Raw genomic sequence first — 17,987 nt, 5'->3', positions numbered from 1 at the left:
AGACTTTTAAGATTTGAATGTTTGCAGGAGTTGAAACAGGAGAATCTTTTAAGATTTTAATTTTGTGCAGGAGTTGAACAGGGGAATAACTTTCCGGCTCTCACATAGTAGGTGACTCAGTAAATGGCTGTTGAGCAAACGTGAGTGGGACGCCCCTCTTTGCCCTGGGAGGTTTTATGAGGTTTCACGAGGATAATGTCAGAGCTAATTTTAAATGAGTAAAACTTAGTAATGTCACAAGTAACTTCCATTTTTGCCTCTTCAAAAAGTTTGTGGCTTTTAAGTGGCTTTGTTGCTTTGACTTCAGAAGGGAGTGAGATGTTGAAAGGCACCACCATTAAACTGGGGGCTTTTTTGCTACAGCTGTGGCTGAGCCCAAGGAGTAACCTCAGTTTTTCGACCTTGTGAGAATCTTCAGGATCTCTAGGGGCTTTTTCTTCTTGCCTTGTCCTGCTCTGTGTCATCTCAGCTGCTGGCGCTAACAGGCGCGCAGTAAACATTGTCGGATTTCTCATGTGAATGAGTTTGGGGGCCTCATGTAACCCTTTACACTAGTGCGTTTATATGTGTTGTCGCCTTGCATCACTGGTCCTCTCCACCTGGCCGGGCGTGAGTACTGAGGTGAACATCTGGGCTTCACCAAGGCCTCGCCTAGTTCTGGGCTTCCTTCTTACCACCTAGTGCTCAGTCTCCAGGGGAGCCTTGTGATCTGAGGAATTTTGACAATAAGAGATTATTAGCATTTTAAAATGTATGATAAAACTGCATTTCCAACAGACCACTATGGAACACTAGGGGTACAGACTGATAATAGATGTTACATGAGAAAAGCTTCACAGGCTTAGTAAGTTGGGGGAGACCTGGGGGTGACATGCGAGGGGTTGTTACTGTGTTTACGAGCCGTTCTGCCTTCCACCCTCCTTTTCACCCACTTCGGATGAACTAGCGGGAGGAGAGTTCCTTAAGGGTGCTTTTGAAAGCTGTGCACTGTAGAGTGACTTAGAAACTTTGTACATTTTTTAAATGAATCCGTTAAAATAAGTCAACTTGATACTATTGAACTGATCATCTGTTTTCCAGTTGCACTTTTTTGTAGAATTATTGACATATATAGTGCTCTCTACTTACAATAAGTGAGACTTCAGTTGTGATTAAATGATACTTTTAAAAAAGTGGCTTGTATAAGAAAATGCCTACTTAAATGCAGGGAATAAACAGTGATAGCTATCATTTATGGAGCACTTATTATATGACAGGCACAATACCATGTGTCCTGACTTTATAAAAACCCTCTAAGGAAAGATTTATTATCACCTTTTTCAGTTCAGTCAGTTTAGTCTCTCAGTCGTGTCCGAATCTTTACGACCCCATGAACTGTAGCACACCAGGCCTCCCTGTCCATCAACAACTCCTGGAGTCCACCGAAACCCATGTCCATTGAGTCGGTGATGCCATCCAACCATCTCATCCTCTGTCGTCCCCTTCTCCTCCTGCCCTCAATCTTTCCCAGCATCAGGGTCTTTTCAAATGAGTCAGGTCTTCGCATCAGGTGGCCAAAGTACTGGAGTTTCAGCTTCAACATCAGTCCTTTCAGTGAACACCCAGGACTGATCTCCTTTAGGATGGACTGGTTGGATCTTCTTGCAGTCCAAGGGACTCTCAAGAGTCTTCTCCAACACCACAGTTCAAAAGCATCAATTCTTCAGTGCTCAGCTTTCTTTATAGTCCAATTCTCACATCCATACATGACCACTGGAAAAACCATAGCCTTGACTAGACGGACCTTTGTTGGCAAAGTAATGTCTCTGATTTTTAATACGCTATCTAGGTTGGTCATAACTTTCCTTCCAAGGAGTAAGCGTCTCACCTTTTTAGATATGCTGAAAATGAGCCTTAGAAAGATTAAAAAAAAATAGTTTTCCTCAGGACTAGTAAGTGGTGGAGCATCATTGGAGCCCAGATGTGTCTGTTTTCATAGCTCTGTTGTACCCACCACTGTGTCTTGCTTCTCTTTCTATGGCCAGGTTTAATCTGAATCAGGTGTGTGGATTGTGTAGTTATCAGAGCTGATGTGAACTGTTGGAACACACAACTTGAAAAAAAGGCTTGCTTTTCTCCTGCTACTCTTGTTTCTCCCGGTATGTGTGACATTCCAAGTTCATATATTATGATCAAAATTATCTTACAAACTTTTAAAAACATAGTTTTGTAAAACTATTTGATAATATTTCTGTCAACCAGTCACAGAAGGACAAGCACTGTATGCTTCCACTTATAGGAGGTCTCTGGACCAGTCAGATTCATAGAGACAGAGGGTAGAATGGTGATTTTACAGGTTGGAGGAGGGGGAAGTGGAGACTACTTCTTCAGTGGGTATGGAATTTCACTTTGGGAAAATGAGAGAGTCCTAGAGGTGTATGGTGGTGACAGTTGCCCAGCATTGTGAGTGTATTTAATGCCTCAGAACTGTACACTTACAGGTGGTTAAAATGGTTAATTTTATGCTTTCTATATTTCACCATAATAAAAGAAAATTAAAATGTTAAAAAAAAATCGTGCTTTGGTCTCTTCGGATGTTGTCTTGAGACTTGAGTTGGGATGATTAGGAACAGTTATCATTTGGCCCAATTCCTTTTCCTCCTGCTCTTCTCTGTTTGGTCCTGTTGGGACCAAACAGTTTTAATTGCTGTTTAACTCTTTCAGCATAAACTTGATCCTTCAACTTCTGCTTCCTTTGTAAGTTCTGACGGCCTGCCCATGGCCACCTGTGCTCCACGGGCAGCCCTGACCTGGCTTTTCCGCGGCCCCGTTTCTGCTCACGACCACCTCTCTGAAGTCCACACCCACACTGGCCATGACTTATCTGTAGCCACAAGTCATCATTTTATGAGCCTGAGTTCCTACTGGTCACCAAGGCCCTCTGTAATCTACCTTCTCTAACTAAGGAGCACATTCCCCCCATCCCCACCCGCCCCCTGTGCTTTTTTCATTTAGGACAAAATGCTCTGATTACAGACACTAAGGGCTCATTTTCTTTTCTCGCTTCTCAGCCTGCAGTGCCATGTGCTTGACTTTCATTTGCTCCTTGCCTCTATTCATCTCTGCTTCCTCTGAATGATAATTCAGTGGCACTTAATATGTAATTCTTAATTTTATTAATTTTTGTAATTGGCTTGGTCTTTACAGTTAGATGAGACATTGTATCTTGAGTGAATTATCCACCTTCCTGGTACCAGGTGTGACGGATACAGTTGGAATGAAAAACAGTTTATCAACTGTTGAGAGTACAGAATAGAGAGACTTTTCTAGGAAGAATCACGAGTGAGGCTTCCAAGGATATGAGGAATTAGGAGGTTATGAGAAAAACAATGAGATCATCACTGTTGGAATGGATTATATCAGGGAGAATAGGGCAATACAAGGTGGCAGAGGAAGGTGTTAACCTAACAAATTAATGGCCATAATATGAAGGTCCAGCAAAGGAGTTAATCAACCATCTCTTCTCCGACTCCCAGCTCTCTGTCTTTAACTAGAAAAGATCTAATAAAACTTAATTTTTAAAAAATTGCTTTTATCCTACCATGACCGTCTGACCTTGTCTATAAACACGGGGTAGAGTGTCTTCTTAATATAATTTTACTGATACATTTTCCTTAGCAGTGTGGAAGATAGCACTGAGATTAATCTTAGCTGTTAGACTATGCCTCTTTTGGGTTAAGATTCCACCTCTTCTTTATCTGATCTTTATTTTGTCTATTATGACAGATATATTTCCTGAGATGAAATAAACGTATCTCTTGGGGGAGGTTTTCTACTGTGCTAGCTCACAGAGGCCTGAGAGGAAGCAATATCCTATTGTTTTATTCAAGGACAAGGTCATCTTGTCTTGGATTTGGGCCAAGAAACCCTGGCAACAAATAATAGATCTTTTTACCCTGTTAGAAGTAAAGAAATATATTGTAGGGACTTGCCAGTGCATTGTGTACACTGCTTATATGTGTAAGATTGAAGAAAGCTCTGCCCCATTGTAGGACATATTAAAGAAAAATCCTTATATTTGGTCAAAAGAAGAAGCATACTTTCCACCCTTGCTTTAAATATTGTTTAAATTTAAATACAAACTACATAAAAATAAAACCAATTAAGATTAGTAGAAAAGAGAATTCTCAGAATGCATCTTTTTAGAATATCAATTACTTCTTTAATCATTGTAAAATAAAAATTAGTTTTAATTTCTCATTTAAAATATCATATTTTATATGTTTGAAATATTGGTATTTAAGCCAAAGTAAATACTCTGTAAATTTGAGTCATATAGATATAATTGGAGAAGGAAATGACAACCCACTCTAGTATTCTTGCCTAGAGAATCCCAGGGATGGGGGAGCCTGGTGGGCTGCTGTCCATGGGGTCGCACAGAGTTGAACATGACTGAAGCAACTTAGCAGCAGCAGCAGATATCCCTGAACCCTTGATTTTAGGCCTGACCATACTCTTAAATATTTTATTTAGGTGATCTGTTTAAGAATCCTTCTAAGAGTGATGACTCAAGTTTTCTTTTTCCTGTGCTTAATAGTCATTTAAAAATTATTTTTATTTAATTTAAATCCTTGATGAAGTACCTTTTAGTGCTTACTTTATGTTGTTGTTTAGTCACTAAGTCGTTCCCGACTCCTTTGTGACCTCACGGACTGTAGCCCACCAGGCTCCTCTGTCCATGGGATTTTCCCTGGCAAGAATGCTGGAGTGGGTTATCATTTCCTTCTCCAGGGGATCTTCCCAACCCAAGGATTGAACCCACGTCCTCTGCAGGTGGGATCTTTACCTCCAAGCCACTAGGGGAGCCCTTCCTTCATGTACCCAGTGAAAAAAGTAACTTATGTATGTAGCAGTCTTTTCAAAACTTTTCCTACTAAAAGCAAATGACCACTTTATCGTTATCCATGTATTTTATTTGGATTATGATTTAGTTATAAACTTCAAAAAAATAAGATTTTAAAAACAAAGGAAAAGGAATGTCTGGATGGGAGAAATACCTGTGAGAGAAAGCGGGGTGCAAGTGTGTGTGTGTGTGTGTGTGTGTGTGTGTGTGTGTGTGAGATTTAAATGAAAGTTAGTCAGTGTCCTCCAGGTCTCTGTTAATTTCTTTGCCCTGAGATCTTTGCTTTCTCTGACCTCCTTATTTTTCTTCACCATTAAGAAATGGCCTTTATTTTTGGAGACCTGAAATGTGCTTATGATTGTTTCCATGTACAGTATTAAAATGCCAGGATTATTAGTACCATCTTAAGTGTTACACAGAACAAGTTAAATAAAAGAGTCTATTTTGGGGAACATAGAGAGGAAGCTTGTTCAGAAACACACAAGAGACCAAAAACGCACATTTGCACGCTAAAGCACATAGAGAAAAGATATAAAAGAGCTTCCGCCATAAAGTATCCTGTCCTTCTGCAGACCGTAGCACACACTGGCCTCTCAGACCCGTGGTCCCTGGCCCTCCCTCTCCTGCTGGTCTGGAAACACCCTGGCCACATAGAATGGGCCAGTTGTCAGCCTCTGCCATTTCTGCTTGTGACCAAACCTCTGGAATGGGTCTTTCAAAAAAATCTTTATTTACTTTTGGCTGTATCGGGTTTTCGTTGTGGCACTCAATCCTCTTTCTAGTTGTGGCATGTGGGGTCTTAGTTCCCTGACCAGGGATCAAACCCATGTCCCCTGCATTGGAAGGCAGACTCTTTTTTTTTTTTTTAGCTTTTTATTTTGTGTTGTGGCAGTTTGAGGTAAATATTGAAGGGACTCAGCCATACATATACATGTGTCCGTTCTCTCCCAAACTCCCCTCCTATCCAGGCTGTCACATAACATTAAGCAGAGTTCTCTGTGCTCTACAGGAGGTCCTTGATGGTTATCCATTTTAAATATAGCAGTGTGTACATGTCCGTCCCACACTCCCTAACTACCCTTCTCCTTATCCTGGAAGGCAGATTCTTAACCACTGGACCACCAGGAAAGTCCGTAGTGTAAATCTTTTATGTTAATTATTCTGTGTTCTCTCTCTCTCATATCTGTATCTATCTATACTATATATAGAGTGTACATGAAATATAATGATGTGTGTTTGTATGTGCTCAGTTACGCAGTTGTGTGTGACTCTGTGTGATCCCATGGACTATAGCGCACCAGCCTCCTCTGTCCATGGGATTTTTCAAGCAAGAATTCTGGAGTGGGTTACCATTTCCTCCTCTAAGGGATCTTCCCGATTTAGGGATCGAACTAGTGTTTCCTGTGTCTCCTATATTGCAGGCAGATCCTTAACTACCGAGCCATCAGGGAAGCCATATATAACAATGGCTCTTGTTTATTTATACAGTTTGTGATATGTCATATTTGCAGTTTGTCCACCAACCTCCAGTGTTTCTTCTGTACTTTAGGTCATTGTGCAAATATCCCCACATGCTACACATCTCTTCACTTTGTATCAGTATACCCTGTCCTCTTCATCACCTATACTACATATTCATCATAAAGGCTGTTCTCAGAACCATCGTGGGCATGGACTCACTTTACAATATTTGACCAATAAAGTGCCAATCTGAAAAACACTTTTGAACTACTAAGGTACATATTCTTAGTGAACTATGGAGAAGTACATTACATGTTTATAATATTGACTTGGTTTGATTGTAAAATAAAGCATACCCCCATATGTATACATGTTATTTCATGCATGTGTGTGTGTGTGTGTGTTTGTGTAAATATGATTGATCCAAAATTTATTTCTAGTTTACATATGTAGAAAAAGCTTAGAATTCTGTAAGTTTATTGGCAGAGGCTAATTTTCAGGGCATGGCAGAGGATGAGATGGTTAGATAGCATCACTGACTCAATGACATGAATTTGAGCAAACTCTAGGAGACAGAAGAGGACAGGGAAGCCTGGCGTGCTACAGTCCATGGGGTCTAAAGAGTTGGACACGACTTAGCAACTGTAACAATGACAGTTTTCAGGGATATCTGAAAATGTGTGTGATCTTTTGTGATAACCATTTTATTTTCCTATAGCTCTATTTTGAAGTGAAGGTTGCTCAGTCATGTCTGACTCTTTGTGATCCCATGGACTTTATAGTCCATGGAATTCTCCAGGCCAGAATACCGGAGTGGTAGCCTTGCCCTTCTCTAGGTGATCCTCCCAACCCAGGGATTCAACCCAGGGATCAAACCCAGGTCTCCAACATTACAGGGGCTTTGCTCATAGCTCAGTTGGTAAAGAATGTGCTTGCAATGCAGGAGACCCTGGTTCAGTTCCTGGGTCGGGAGAAAGGATAGGCTGCCCACTCCAGTATTCTTGGGCTTCCCTTGTGGCTCAGCTGGGAAGGCTCTATTTTAGAGATCTGAAAAATACAGATTAAGATGGGAGCCCCTTATTATGTGTTATCTCCAATAGGTCAACATTTCACTAATTTTAAGTTCCAGTGTACACCATTATGCCTTTGATAATAAGAGACAGTGAAATATGACTATAGAAAAGGTGTATAATTATAATCTTTTGATTGTCTCTCTTTTCCAAGAAAAAAAAAGAATGGGTTCAACTGAACAATTTTACTCTTTTAAGTATTTTTGATAGTGAAGTCACTCTGTTTTTCATTTTTCTCAGTAATTAAGAAAACTTTGGAGTTAAGTGGGAGTGTCATGCCATGTAGTTTTTCTGAGTTTTCTGGAACTGAGACATTCACAGTACCTTTAATATTAGTGCAAAAGATTGCTTACGGTTGTTAGTAAGAATTCAAAGGATTCTGTAGTTACTGGGCTACCGTGGCTGGGTTAGTAGGGCAGGGTGCAAGGTTCGCAGAAATTGAGGGATGGGTAAAATTTACATGTCAGGATTCCAGTAATTGAGAATGTCAGGGATTAAATTAATTTTTTCTTTGTGGCTAATTAAAGTTAGACTTGTTTTCTTTATTTTCTTCATTTTTAAATGATAATTTAAAAATATGAATTTTTAAATAATACCTACATACTAACATATAAGGTCTCCTATTTCTTATTGAGCACTTACCTGGTGGCTCAGACGGTAAAGAATCTGCCTGCTCTGTGGAAGACCTGGGTTCGATCCCCGGGTGGGGAAGATCCTCTGGAAAAGTGGGTGGCAACCTGCTCCAGTAATCTTTCCTGGAGAATTCCATGGACAGAGGAGCCTGGCGAGCTACCATGATTTTGGTTTCTGAAGTCTGGGCCTTGTGTTAGGTCTTCCTTCAGGGTAGCTGGTAGGCACACTGTCTCTGTTGATCTGCTCCTAGTTGACCAATCTAAGACACAGTGGTTTGGTTCACCTGACTGTCAGTGACCCAGTATTTTCTTCTCAGACTTTTCTGACTGTGAGGTGGATCCCAGTTTCAAAGATGTTAAAATAAGAAAGAAGCTGTGCATTTTATTTATTTATTTATTTTTGGTGTATAGAAACTAATTTTATTTTTTGAAAAAACTTTGTTGGATGTTAGTTTCTACCATGGGCTTCCCAGGTGGCGCTAGTGGTAAAGAACCCACTTGCCAATGCAGGAGACATAAGAGATACAGGTTTGATCCCTGGGTTGGGAAGATCCCCTGGAGGAGGGCATGGCGACCCAGTCCGGTATTCTTGTCTGGAGAATCCCATGGACAGAGGAGTCTGGCGGGCTGTAGTCCCTGAGGTCGCAAAGAGTTGGACACAACTGAAGCTCTTAGAAGCAGGAGCAGTTTCTGCCATAGAGCAAAGTGAGCCAGCTCTATGTAGTGTGTGTGTGTGTGTGTGTGTGTGTGTGTGTGTGTATAGAGAGAGGAGATTATATATATATAATCTCTAATTTTTGGATTTCCTTCCCATTCAAGTTACCACAGAGCACTGAAAAGTTCCCTGTGCTATATAGTAGGTTTTCACCAGTTGTCTGTTTTATACATAGTATCAAGAGTGTGTATATGATTGGGATTGACATAAAAGCTATGCATCTTAGAATCTGTGAAATGTACTCTTAGCCACATTAGTATACCGATGTGCTTAATGTAGCGGTATTTGTGTATTACAATAATAGCAGTGAGCAGTAAGTTGTGGAGCTAAATGTACAACACTCGTTTCAGGGAAATGTGTCCTGTGTTTGATCCTGGATATTTGTGAGCAGTTCTTAGCCCCTGTCTTAGACTTACTCATAGATGAGTAGCAGGAAAGAGACCTGCTGACACTTACTCTGAGTCTCATGGATGGGAGGCAGGAAATGTGCCAGGCAGCTGGAGCCTGCCAGGTGGGTGAGGGTGGACCTGGGAATTAAGGGTGTTTCAGACAGACAGATTTTGGAGATTTCAGGTAGTGTATCAGAGTTGTCCTGATAGGAGAGTGAGAAGCCCAAGGTGAAACATGGTTGATTGCTCCCACATTGATTTCAATACCATACTCTCATCATTTATAAGATGCTATTGTTCCTACCTCAAAGGAACTTGAATCCTGAAATACATTGAAATAACTATCCAGGGATCCACTGGAGCTCCCAAAACTTAGCAGAGGGTGGGGGAGGGAAATCTTCCAGAGAAAGTGATGGTATTCCTAGTAACCAATGTAGAAGATGAAAACTACAGTCTGACTAGCTGTAACCTTTGTGAAGAAAGTTACATGAAGATAAGGGTTAGTTAAAACTGTAGCCTTGTGGTCAGAGCAAGGCTCCAGAGGCCAGGAACCAGGATCTATTGAGATGGCCAAAAAGTTTGTTCAGTTAGGGAATACGTTCAATAAAGTTCTTGGTGAAAAAAACGTGTTATTTATTTTTTACTTAAAACTGAATGAACTTTTTGGCCAACCCAGTATATTCTGGCTTCACTACAAGTTGTATGACCCTGGCTAAGTTCTTTAGCTTTTCTGTTACATGGAATCTTCATTTGTAAACTAGAGATAAAGGTAAAGATTAGAGGTAAAGTCTATAAAATGTTTAGAGTAAAGCGTGGCCCATAAACACAATTCTTACGTTTTTTTAAAGGTATTGTTTATCTAGGAAGTGGGCTTTCCTGGGGGCTCAGATGGTCAAGAATCTGCCTGCATTGCGGGAGAACTGGGTTCGATCCCTGGATTGGGAGGATCCCCTGGGGGAAAAAAAAATGGCAACCAACTCCATTATTCTTGCCTGGAGAATCCCCATGGACAGAGGAGCCTGGTGGGCTACAGTCCGTGGGGGCCACACAGAGTCAGACATGACTGAACGACCAAGCACAGCACAGCATCCAGGAAGTAAGGAGAACTGAATCTGTTGTGCAGATGAATTCGTTTTTCCTTTTGCTTAAGATGACCTGTCTGTAAGTTGGTTTGCTTTATTTTCGCCACAGTTCCATACTCAGAAAGCTACCTTCTGTTTATCAATTCAATATTAGAGTAAAAAAATAATAGCAATAATGTCATTAGCTAAAGTTGAAGGCTTCCTATGTTCTTAGGCAATGTTCTAAATACTTTTCATATATTATCATTTAATCCTCACAACAACGTAATCCTCTTTTTATATGTAAAGAAATGAAGGCATAGAGAGCTAAAGTGACTTTCCCAAAGTTGCGCAGCTGATTCCTGGTGGAGCCAGTGGCAGTCTTTTCTTGTATGTGCTGACACACACGTTCACACATGTGCACACATGCAGATCTAGTTTTGGAAACTCCGTGAAGTACCTAAATTTACTCCTGTCGCTTTATTGCAAGGTTGGACCAATCCTTTGTTTTCTATGTGCCCTGCAGATTATAGTCCTCATCAGAAAGTTTGAGATCAGGTTATTCCTCCCCCTACATTGAGTTGATTTCCTTTAGTGTAAATTTCAAAAGAATTTCATATGCGTGATATAGTAAGTAGCATTCTTACCATAAAATATAGAGTACTTTGATCTTGAAGGAAATAAAAGAAATGTATTTTATCCTCTTTCAAGGTTGACTAGAATCACAAGGATACAATTTTGTATTGAAGAATTACTCTAATTCTTTACATGGAAGTTTTCTTAATGCAGCTTTTTACAGGAAGGTTACCATGCATATCTGAAATTTCCCATCTGTATGGTTCTCCAGAGGTCTCTTATATGACTCTGTTTTTAGACTTGAAAATAGAAAAGAATCTGCTTTTTGACTTACTGTTTGGATGATATGATTGCTCTCTTGTTTCCAATTAGGTAAGTAATTTATAAGGAGCTCATTTAGCATATGGCCAGATGAAAGAGTTTTCTTATCCATACAGATGTAGCAACATTGTCTTAGCCATCTTAAAATACAGATAAGTGAATAATAATTAGGTCCATCTTTATTACAATTTTGACATTTTCTTTAGACTCCATCACTGTTAATACATACTCTTGGGATTGTGGAATATAAGTATAACTTGTAGAAAGCTATACTTTCAACTGAACATCACAAAGTGATCTAAAATCCAATGATAGTCTTCCTTGTGTTAAAAACAGTCTTGTATCTTCTTTTAAAAATTTTACTTAGTGTAGTATCATATGATATTTATCTTTGATTTACCTGTTTGGGACTGACATGTATACAGGGTTTTAAAATGTATTTAAAATGGATGTCCAACAAGGACCTACTCTATGGCACCAGGAACAGTGCTCAATATTCTATGATAATCTAAATGGGAACACAGTCTGAGAAAGAATATATATATGTGCATGTATAACTGAGTCACTTTGCTGTACATCTGAGACTAACACAACATGTAAATCAATTATACTCCAATATAAAATAAAAATTAAAAAAAAATTCTTGTCTTGGCTCTGCTCCTGGGCCTGGGCTCAGTGTACATCCTCAGTAAAGAGGAGGGTGGGTGGGGCCTCGTCCTTGGCCAGACTACAGGACATCCTTCAAGGCATGTGTATGAAGTGCTGGCGCTGCTAGTCATGGGTATATTCATTACTATATATTATTTCTTCTCTCTCTTTTGTTCGCTCCTTCAAGTGTTATCCAAAGATGCTGTGGGAAAAAAGATACTGCCTTTAATTGCTTTATAATAAAATTAATGAGTGGCTTTGCAGCATCAGCCTGAGTCACAGCGAAAGGGATGCACAGTGAAGTGTCCTGGGCTTCAAAACTCACTTATTACCGCTGCCCCACTGCCTGGCATTGTCAAGCATGCTGATAAGGGCATTTAAAGCAAAATCATCTTCATTTCAGCTGTGAGCTTTTCTCCATAGTAATAGAAAGGAAGGAACTATTCCGGCAAGGGTTTTTGTTTAGTAGGACAATAAAATACCTACCGAGACCTTGCTCTGAGCTCTAATTCTGAGGTTGGCTCGCTGTGCAGCTATTAGGCAAGTCATGAAAGTTTCTGTTTTCTCGATTCACAACAGAGATCATGCTTACAGTACCTGGTTTCCCCCACAACATTATTTGAAGATTATGGATGACTCTGGTAATACATTATTTTACTTAGTGCTTTACATGACAGTATTTTCTTCCGTCATCAAAGTGATATTAGGGGTGAAATGAGATTCTCTCAGTCTTACAGGTGATAAACTTGAGGTTTAAATAAGAACAATATAAAAAGAGTTAATGCTTTCAGAATCGTTTTGCAAGCTGTGAAGCCTATGTGAGTGTCGGTTACCAGTGAGAGATGATAGTACTCCAGGGTCGGTCCTGTGTGAGTTGGAGTCCTGCCTCTTCTTTGTGGCTGTGTGGCGTTAAGCAGATAAATTAAGTGTTCTGAACCATTTTTCCTAGTCCGTAAAGCTCTCTTCATGGTGCTCACTTCATAGGCTGCTTGTGAGGATTCCATGTCTGGCACAGGGTCTGGCTCATGGTGGCATCCATGCACTGGACTCTCCCTTTTCCAGCCAGAAAATTTCCCTTCTTTCGTTTTTAAACACAATGTTGGCGGTGATTCAGACATGTATTTTCCCTTATCTAATTTTAAGTTCGTGGAACAGGATTCTCTGTTGGACATCACAGAGCTGTGATGATTTGCTTTCAGGTTCATCATTAACTACTTTTTGCAGATTGGTACTGATTTTCAAAATAGCTCATAAAAGATTTTAGTTGCTAAGAAAAATTCCTATTTCATTTTTTCACAAGTACTTTAAAAAATTTCCCCACTTATTAAGTGATTCTGTGCAAGCAGAGCTGCTTAGTAAGACCTGTCTTTGTAGTCATTTCGTGTCTGTGTGTGTGTGTGTGTTTGCAAGGAGGTATTTTTAGATAGTTTAGCTGAACAGCAATCTGACGTCTTTAGAGGAGACATCAGTTCATTATGTGGATACAAATTCTATGCTTTCAGCTTTTATACACCAAGTCTTAATTTAAATCTGTTCTTCTTGCCGTTTCTAACGAAAGAGACTCTATCATGGTATGTATTCTGTTTCTTCCTGAGGCTGGCCTTTCTAGTTAACCTTTGCTTAGAAAAATGATCAAGGTAGAAATGGCTTTATTTGCTCACAACTTAATATAGATTATGGAAGCAGGGAATTTTGGGTCATATTTAAATATGCCGTTATATATTATGCTACACAGTGTTTCTCTCTTGCAGTGTGGTTCAGGGGATTTAAAATAGTCATTACGGGCTCATAAATGCTGCTTTCTTAGAAGAAGAACATTTTAAAGGCCAGGATGTGGGAGTTCTATACCTCTTAACTGTACATATTGCCTCATCTGTTCAAAAAATGCCTTTTGCTTGGTGAAAGATAATTTCTTGCTGAGCATGTAAGAGAACATGGTTATTTGCTTTCGTGTTGTTCTAACACAGTGTTATATATTAAGTTGTGATAATATGTTTTCTCTCTGTTTTTTCCTTTTTCATATCTTTTAAAATTCTCGGAAAAGAAGCTCTTATAGCTTAAGCAAATTATGTTAGTTGTTTGTGACACTTGTTCCCACAAAAGATGCCTTTGGTTAATGACAAGCATAGAACTTATATATTTGTTTTTCTGATTTTACTATTGTTCATTTGGGAAAGCTATTCATACATAAGTTCAAAGGGTTTTTTAAATTAATTTTCAGAAATATTCTTTATTCATTTTCCAAAATTTAAAATTTATATCTAATTCATGCTAAAATGTCAAAGCTAGAGTGAAAACTTTTGTTATTCATTCAAACGTGTTATCTGTGTGGGGTAAAGCTTCCAGAATTTGAGGCACTGATTTATCATTTTTAATTCAATTGTTTGATAATGTGTGAGCCAACTGGGATTTAGTGATATTTTAGTTTTTGCAATGGGGTTCTTTATATTTTGCCTGGTTTTATAGAAATAAAGTATTATCATAGAGAGATGAGTTACTTAACCTAGAGAAAGACATGCTCTTGGAGAGTCAGGCAATAATGGACATGGATCTTAAGATGCAGAGCTTTCATTCTTAGGAAAAAACAGTAAGCAATATCTACATATCTGGAGGGGCCAGACAGGACATTTTTATAGTATGAAAAACAGGAAATCCTAAAGCTTTGACATTTTTAAAAAATGCATTCTTGTTCTTAAAAATTAGTGGCGTTATGTAACCATTTAAGAATTTAGCTGAAGCCTGATATTAAGTGACTCAGATTCCTAGCTTCTTAATGATGCTTCTTTACAGTGAAATTCAAGCAGTTGCCAGATTCTTGAGCCATGAGTTCATTCTCCCTCCCCCCAAAATTTGCATGCCATCAAAACTGAGATTGCTGCCAGAAGAGGTGTGAGTGCTGAAATTCTTATATGCTAAGTGTAACATAGTCCGTGTCAGGCTGTTTCTCAGTGAAACCATTGATATTTTCATTTAAGAGAAGTGACCAACTTTGGGCTAAAGTTTCTTTACTGGAAAGTGGCATAAAAGCTCCTGACTCTGGCTTTGTTGGTCTCTTTTCTTACTTCCTCGAGCACCTCCAGGAAAATAACCATTGCTCTTTCAGGACTGTTTCCCCAAAATCAACCAAGAAAGGCCCCTGCCTTCTTCTGACATAGGCAAAATAAGATGTTGAAGGTAACTTTATATTAAAATAATTGAATTCCCGTTTTACTTCTGCTTTTTGCTAGTTTGTATCTAACATGTTTGAGGCTTCCCTGATGGCTCAGTGGTAAAGAATCTGCCTGCTAATGCAGGAGATACTGGTTCGATCCCTGGGTCAGGAAGATCCCCTGGAGGAGGAAATGGCAACACACTCCAGTATTCTTGCCTGGGAAATCCCATGGACAGGGGAGCCTGGCGGGCCACAGTCCATGGTTGCAAAGAGTCGGACACAACTGAGTGACTGAACAATAACAACAACATCTAATATGTTTACATTAATGACTTAGCTCAATAGGGACAGAAAACTTGAGACCTTCTGGCCTCTTATTCCCCCATCTGTTTGTTGACTTCCAGAATCATTACCTCATCACAGTATAAGATCAATGTATCCTCTTCCCCATTGTCATAATCGTCTGGATCATCATTTATGATTATTTGTGTGTATATTAACCTGGAAACACTTAACGAGCAGGTGAAAACTTTTGCAAAGTTCCCCCCCCACCACACACACACATACAACCAGACATCCACTAGTTGGTTATAATAAAATTCAAGACCATATATTTCATTGCCCAAGAGATGTGATGTAGATGATGTCACCTTGAATTTGATACAACCAAAATGTAACTTCTGAGTGTTTTCTCAGTCACCAACCCAAGAAACAAACCCAGCTAACCAAGCAAGGCTGCAAAGGCTTACAGTTCAGTTTTCCTCCCTTCCCATCTTTGGCATTATCATTTACTGAGAGATTAAAGTCCCAAATCCACAAGTTACCTTTGGTCTTTTGAGTTACTCCAGACTCCATGTTCTTCTGCAAGTCTTGTTTTATCCACCCTCCTGACCTTGGTTCCTTCTCCAATGTCATCACCCTGGTCCAGGCCACCAGCATCTTTTTGCTTGGATGGTTCCCACTGACTCCTGCATTTCCCTGATTTCTATGCTCACCCTACTCCATGCCATTCTTCACAGAGCAACCACCTTATCTTAAAAAAGATGAATTAGACCATGTCATTTCTTTTAAAACTCTCTAGTAGTTGGAATGAAATCTGTATTCCCTGAAGAGCTGGGGCACGGACTGGTCTCATCTTAGTCTCCTCATCCACTCCCCCAGCTCCTTGACCTTCCTTTTGTGCATTGAACAGACCAAACCTGGAGTCTTTCCACTAGTTGTTCTTTTTTGCCCAAGTTCAGTCTCTTGTGACCTTCTGGTTCCTAGACTCTCTGATCCCAGGTGCAGGAGGTTCTGCCAGGTGAGTCCGGGATTCAGTTCAGTTCAGTCGCTCAGTCGTGTCCGACTCTTTGCGACCCCATGAGTCACAGCATGCCAGGCCTCCCTGTCCATCACCAACTCCCAGAGTTTACGCAAACTCATGCCCATCGAGTCGGTGATGCCATCCAGCCATCTCATCCTCTGTCGTCCCCTTCTCCTCCTGCCCTCAATCCCTCCCAGCATCAGGGTCTTTTCCAGTGAGTCAACTCTTCTCATGATGTGGCCAAAGTACTGGAGTTTCAGCCTCAGCATCAGTCCTTCCAATGAACACCCAGGACTGATCTCCTTTAGGATGGATTAGTTGGATCTCCTTGCAGTCCAAGGGACTCTCAAGAGTCTTCTCCAACACCATAGTTCAAAAGCATCAATTTTTCGGCACTCAGCTTTCCTCATAATCTGACTCTCACATCCATACATGACCACTGGAAAAACCATAGCCTTGACCAGATGGACCTTTGTTGGCAAAGTAATGTCTCTGCTTTTAAATATGCTATCTAGGTTGGTCATAACTGTCCTTCCAAGGAGTAAGTGTCTTTTAATTTCATGGCTGCAATCACCATCTGCAGTGATTTTGGAGCCCAGAAAAATAAAGTCAGCCATTGTTTCCATTGTTTCCCCATCTATTTGCAGGAAGTGATGGGACTGGATGTCATGATATTAGTTTTCTGAATGTTGGGCTTTAAGCCAACTTTTTCACTCTCCTCTTTCACTTTCATCCAGAGGCTCTTTAGTTCTTCTTCACTTTCTGCCATAAGGGTGGTGTCATCTGCATATCTGAGTTTATTGATATTTCTCCCCGCAATCTTGGTTCCAGCTTGTGCTTCTTCCAGTCCAGCGTTTCTCATGATGTACTCTGCATAGAAGTTAAATAATCAGGGTGACAATATACAGCCTTGACATACTCCTTTTCCTATTTGGAACCAGTCTGTCGTTCCATGTCCAGTTCTAACTGTTGCTTCCTGACCTGCATACAGGTTTCTCAAGAGGCAGGTCAGGTGGTCTGGTGTTCCCATCTCCTTCAGAATTTTCCACAGTTTATTCTGATCCACACAGTCGAAGGCTTTGGTGTAGTCAATAAAGCAGAAATAGATGTTTTTCTGGAACTCTCTTGCTTTTCCGATGATCCAGCGGATGTTGGCAATTTGATCTCTGGTTCCTCTGCCTTTTCTAAAACCAGTTTGAACATCTGGAAGTTCACGGTTCACGTATTGCTGAAGCCTGGCTTGGAGAATTTTGAGCATTACTTTACTTGCGTGCGAGATGAGTGCAATTGTGCAGTAGTTTGGGCATTCTTTGGCATTGCCTTTCTTTGGGATTAGAATGAAAACTGACCTTTTCCAGTCCTGTGGCCACTGCTGAGTTTTCCAATTTTGCTGGCATATTGAGTGCAGCACTTTCACAGCATCTTCTTTCAGGATTTGAAATAGCTCAACTGGAATTCCATCACATCCACTAGCTTTGGAGTCCGGGGTAGTCATGCAGATATTTCTGTTACCACACAGGGTAAACGTGATCTGTCAGGCATGTATTATGATTGTGGTGTTCTTGCTGTTATGGTTTGACTGCTCATTTATTATGTGCGTGTTGAAATGTAAAGCCTCACAAGAGTAGGGACTTCATCTGTGAGATACAACACTTTATCTAGAATGTCCAGGATATGTTTACCATGAAAAAGCCCTTTAATAAGTATTTGTTGTATGTGACCAATGAAGTAATAAAAAGTACAACAATACATAGGCAAGCATCAGGATTAGCAGATCA

The 17,987-nt window shown here is 40.1% G+C and overlaps 1 protein-coding gene across 11 annotated transcripts in view; it reads left to right on the top strand.

Annotated features, from left to right (window-relative positions):
- Positions 1 to 17,987, top strand: part of RAPGEF2 (Rap guanine nucleotide exchange factor 2) — a 256,054-nt gene that overhangs the window by 163,732 nt on the left and 74,335 nt on the right. The window lies entirely within an intron of this gene.

The sequence above is a fragment of the Cervus canadensis genome, chromosome 1, assembly GCF_019320065.1.
Source record: "Cervus canadensis isolate Bull #8, Minnesota chromosome 1, ASM1932006v1, whole genome shotgun sequence".
Lineage (NCBI taxonomy): Eukaryota > Metazoa > Chordata > Mammalia > Artiodactyla > Cervidae > Cervus > Cervus canadensis.
The sequence above is the reverse complement of the archived record's forward strand: the minus strand, read 5'-3'. Positions and strand labels throughout refer to the sequence as shown.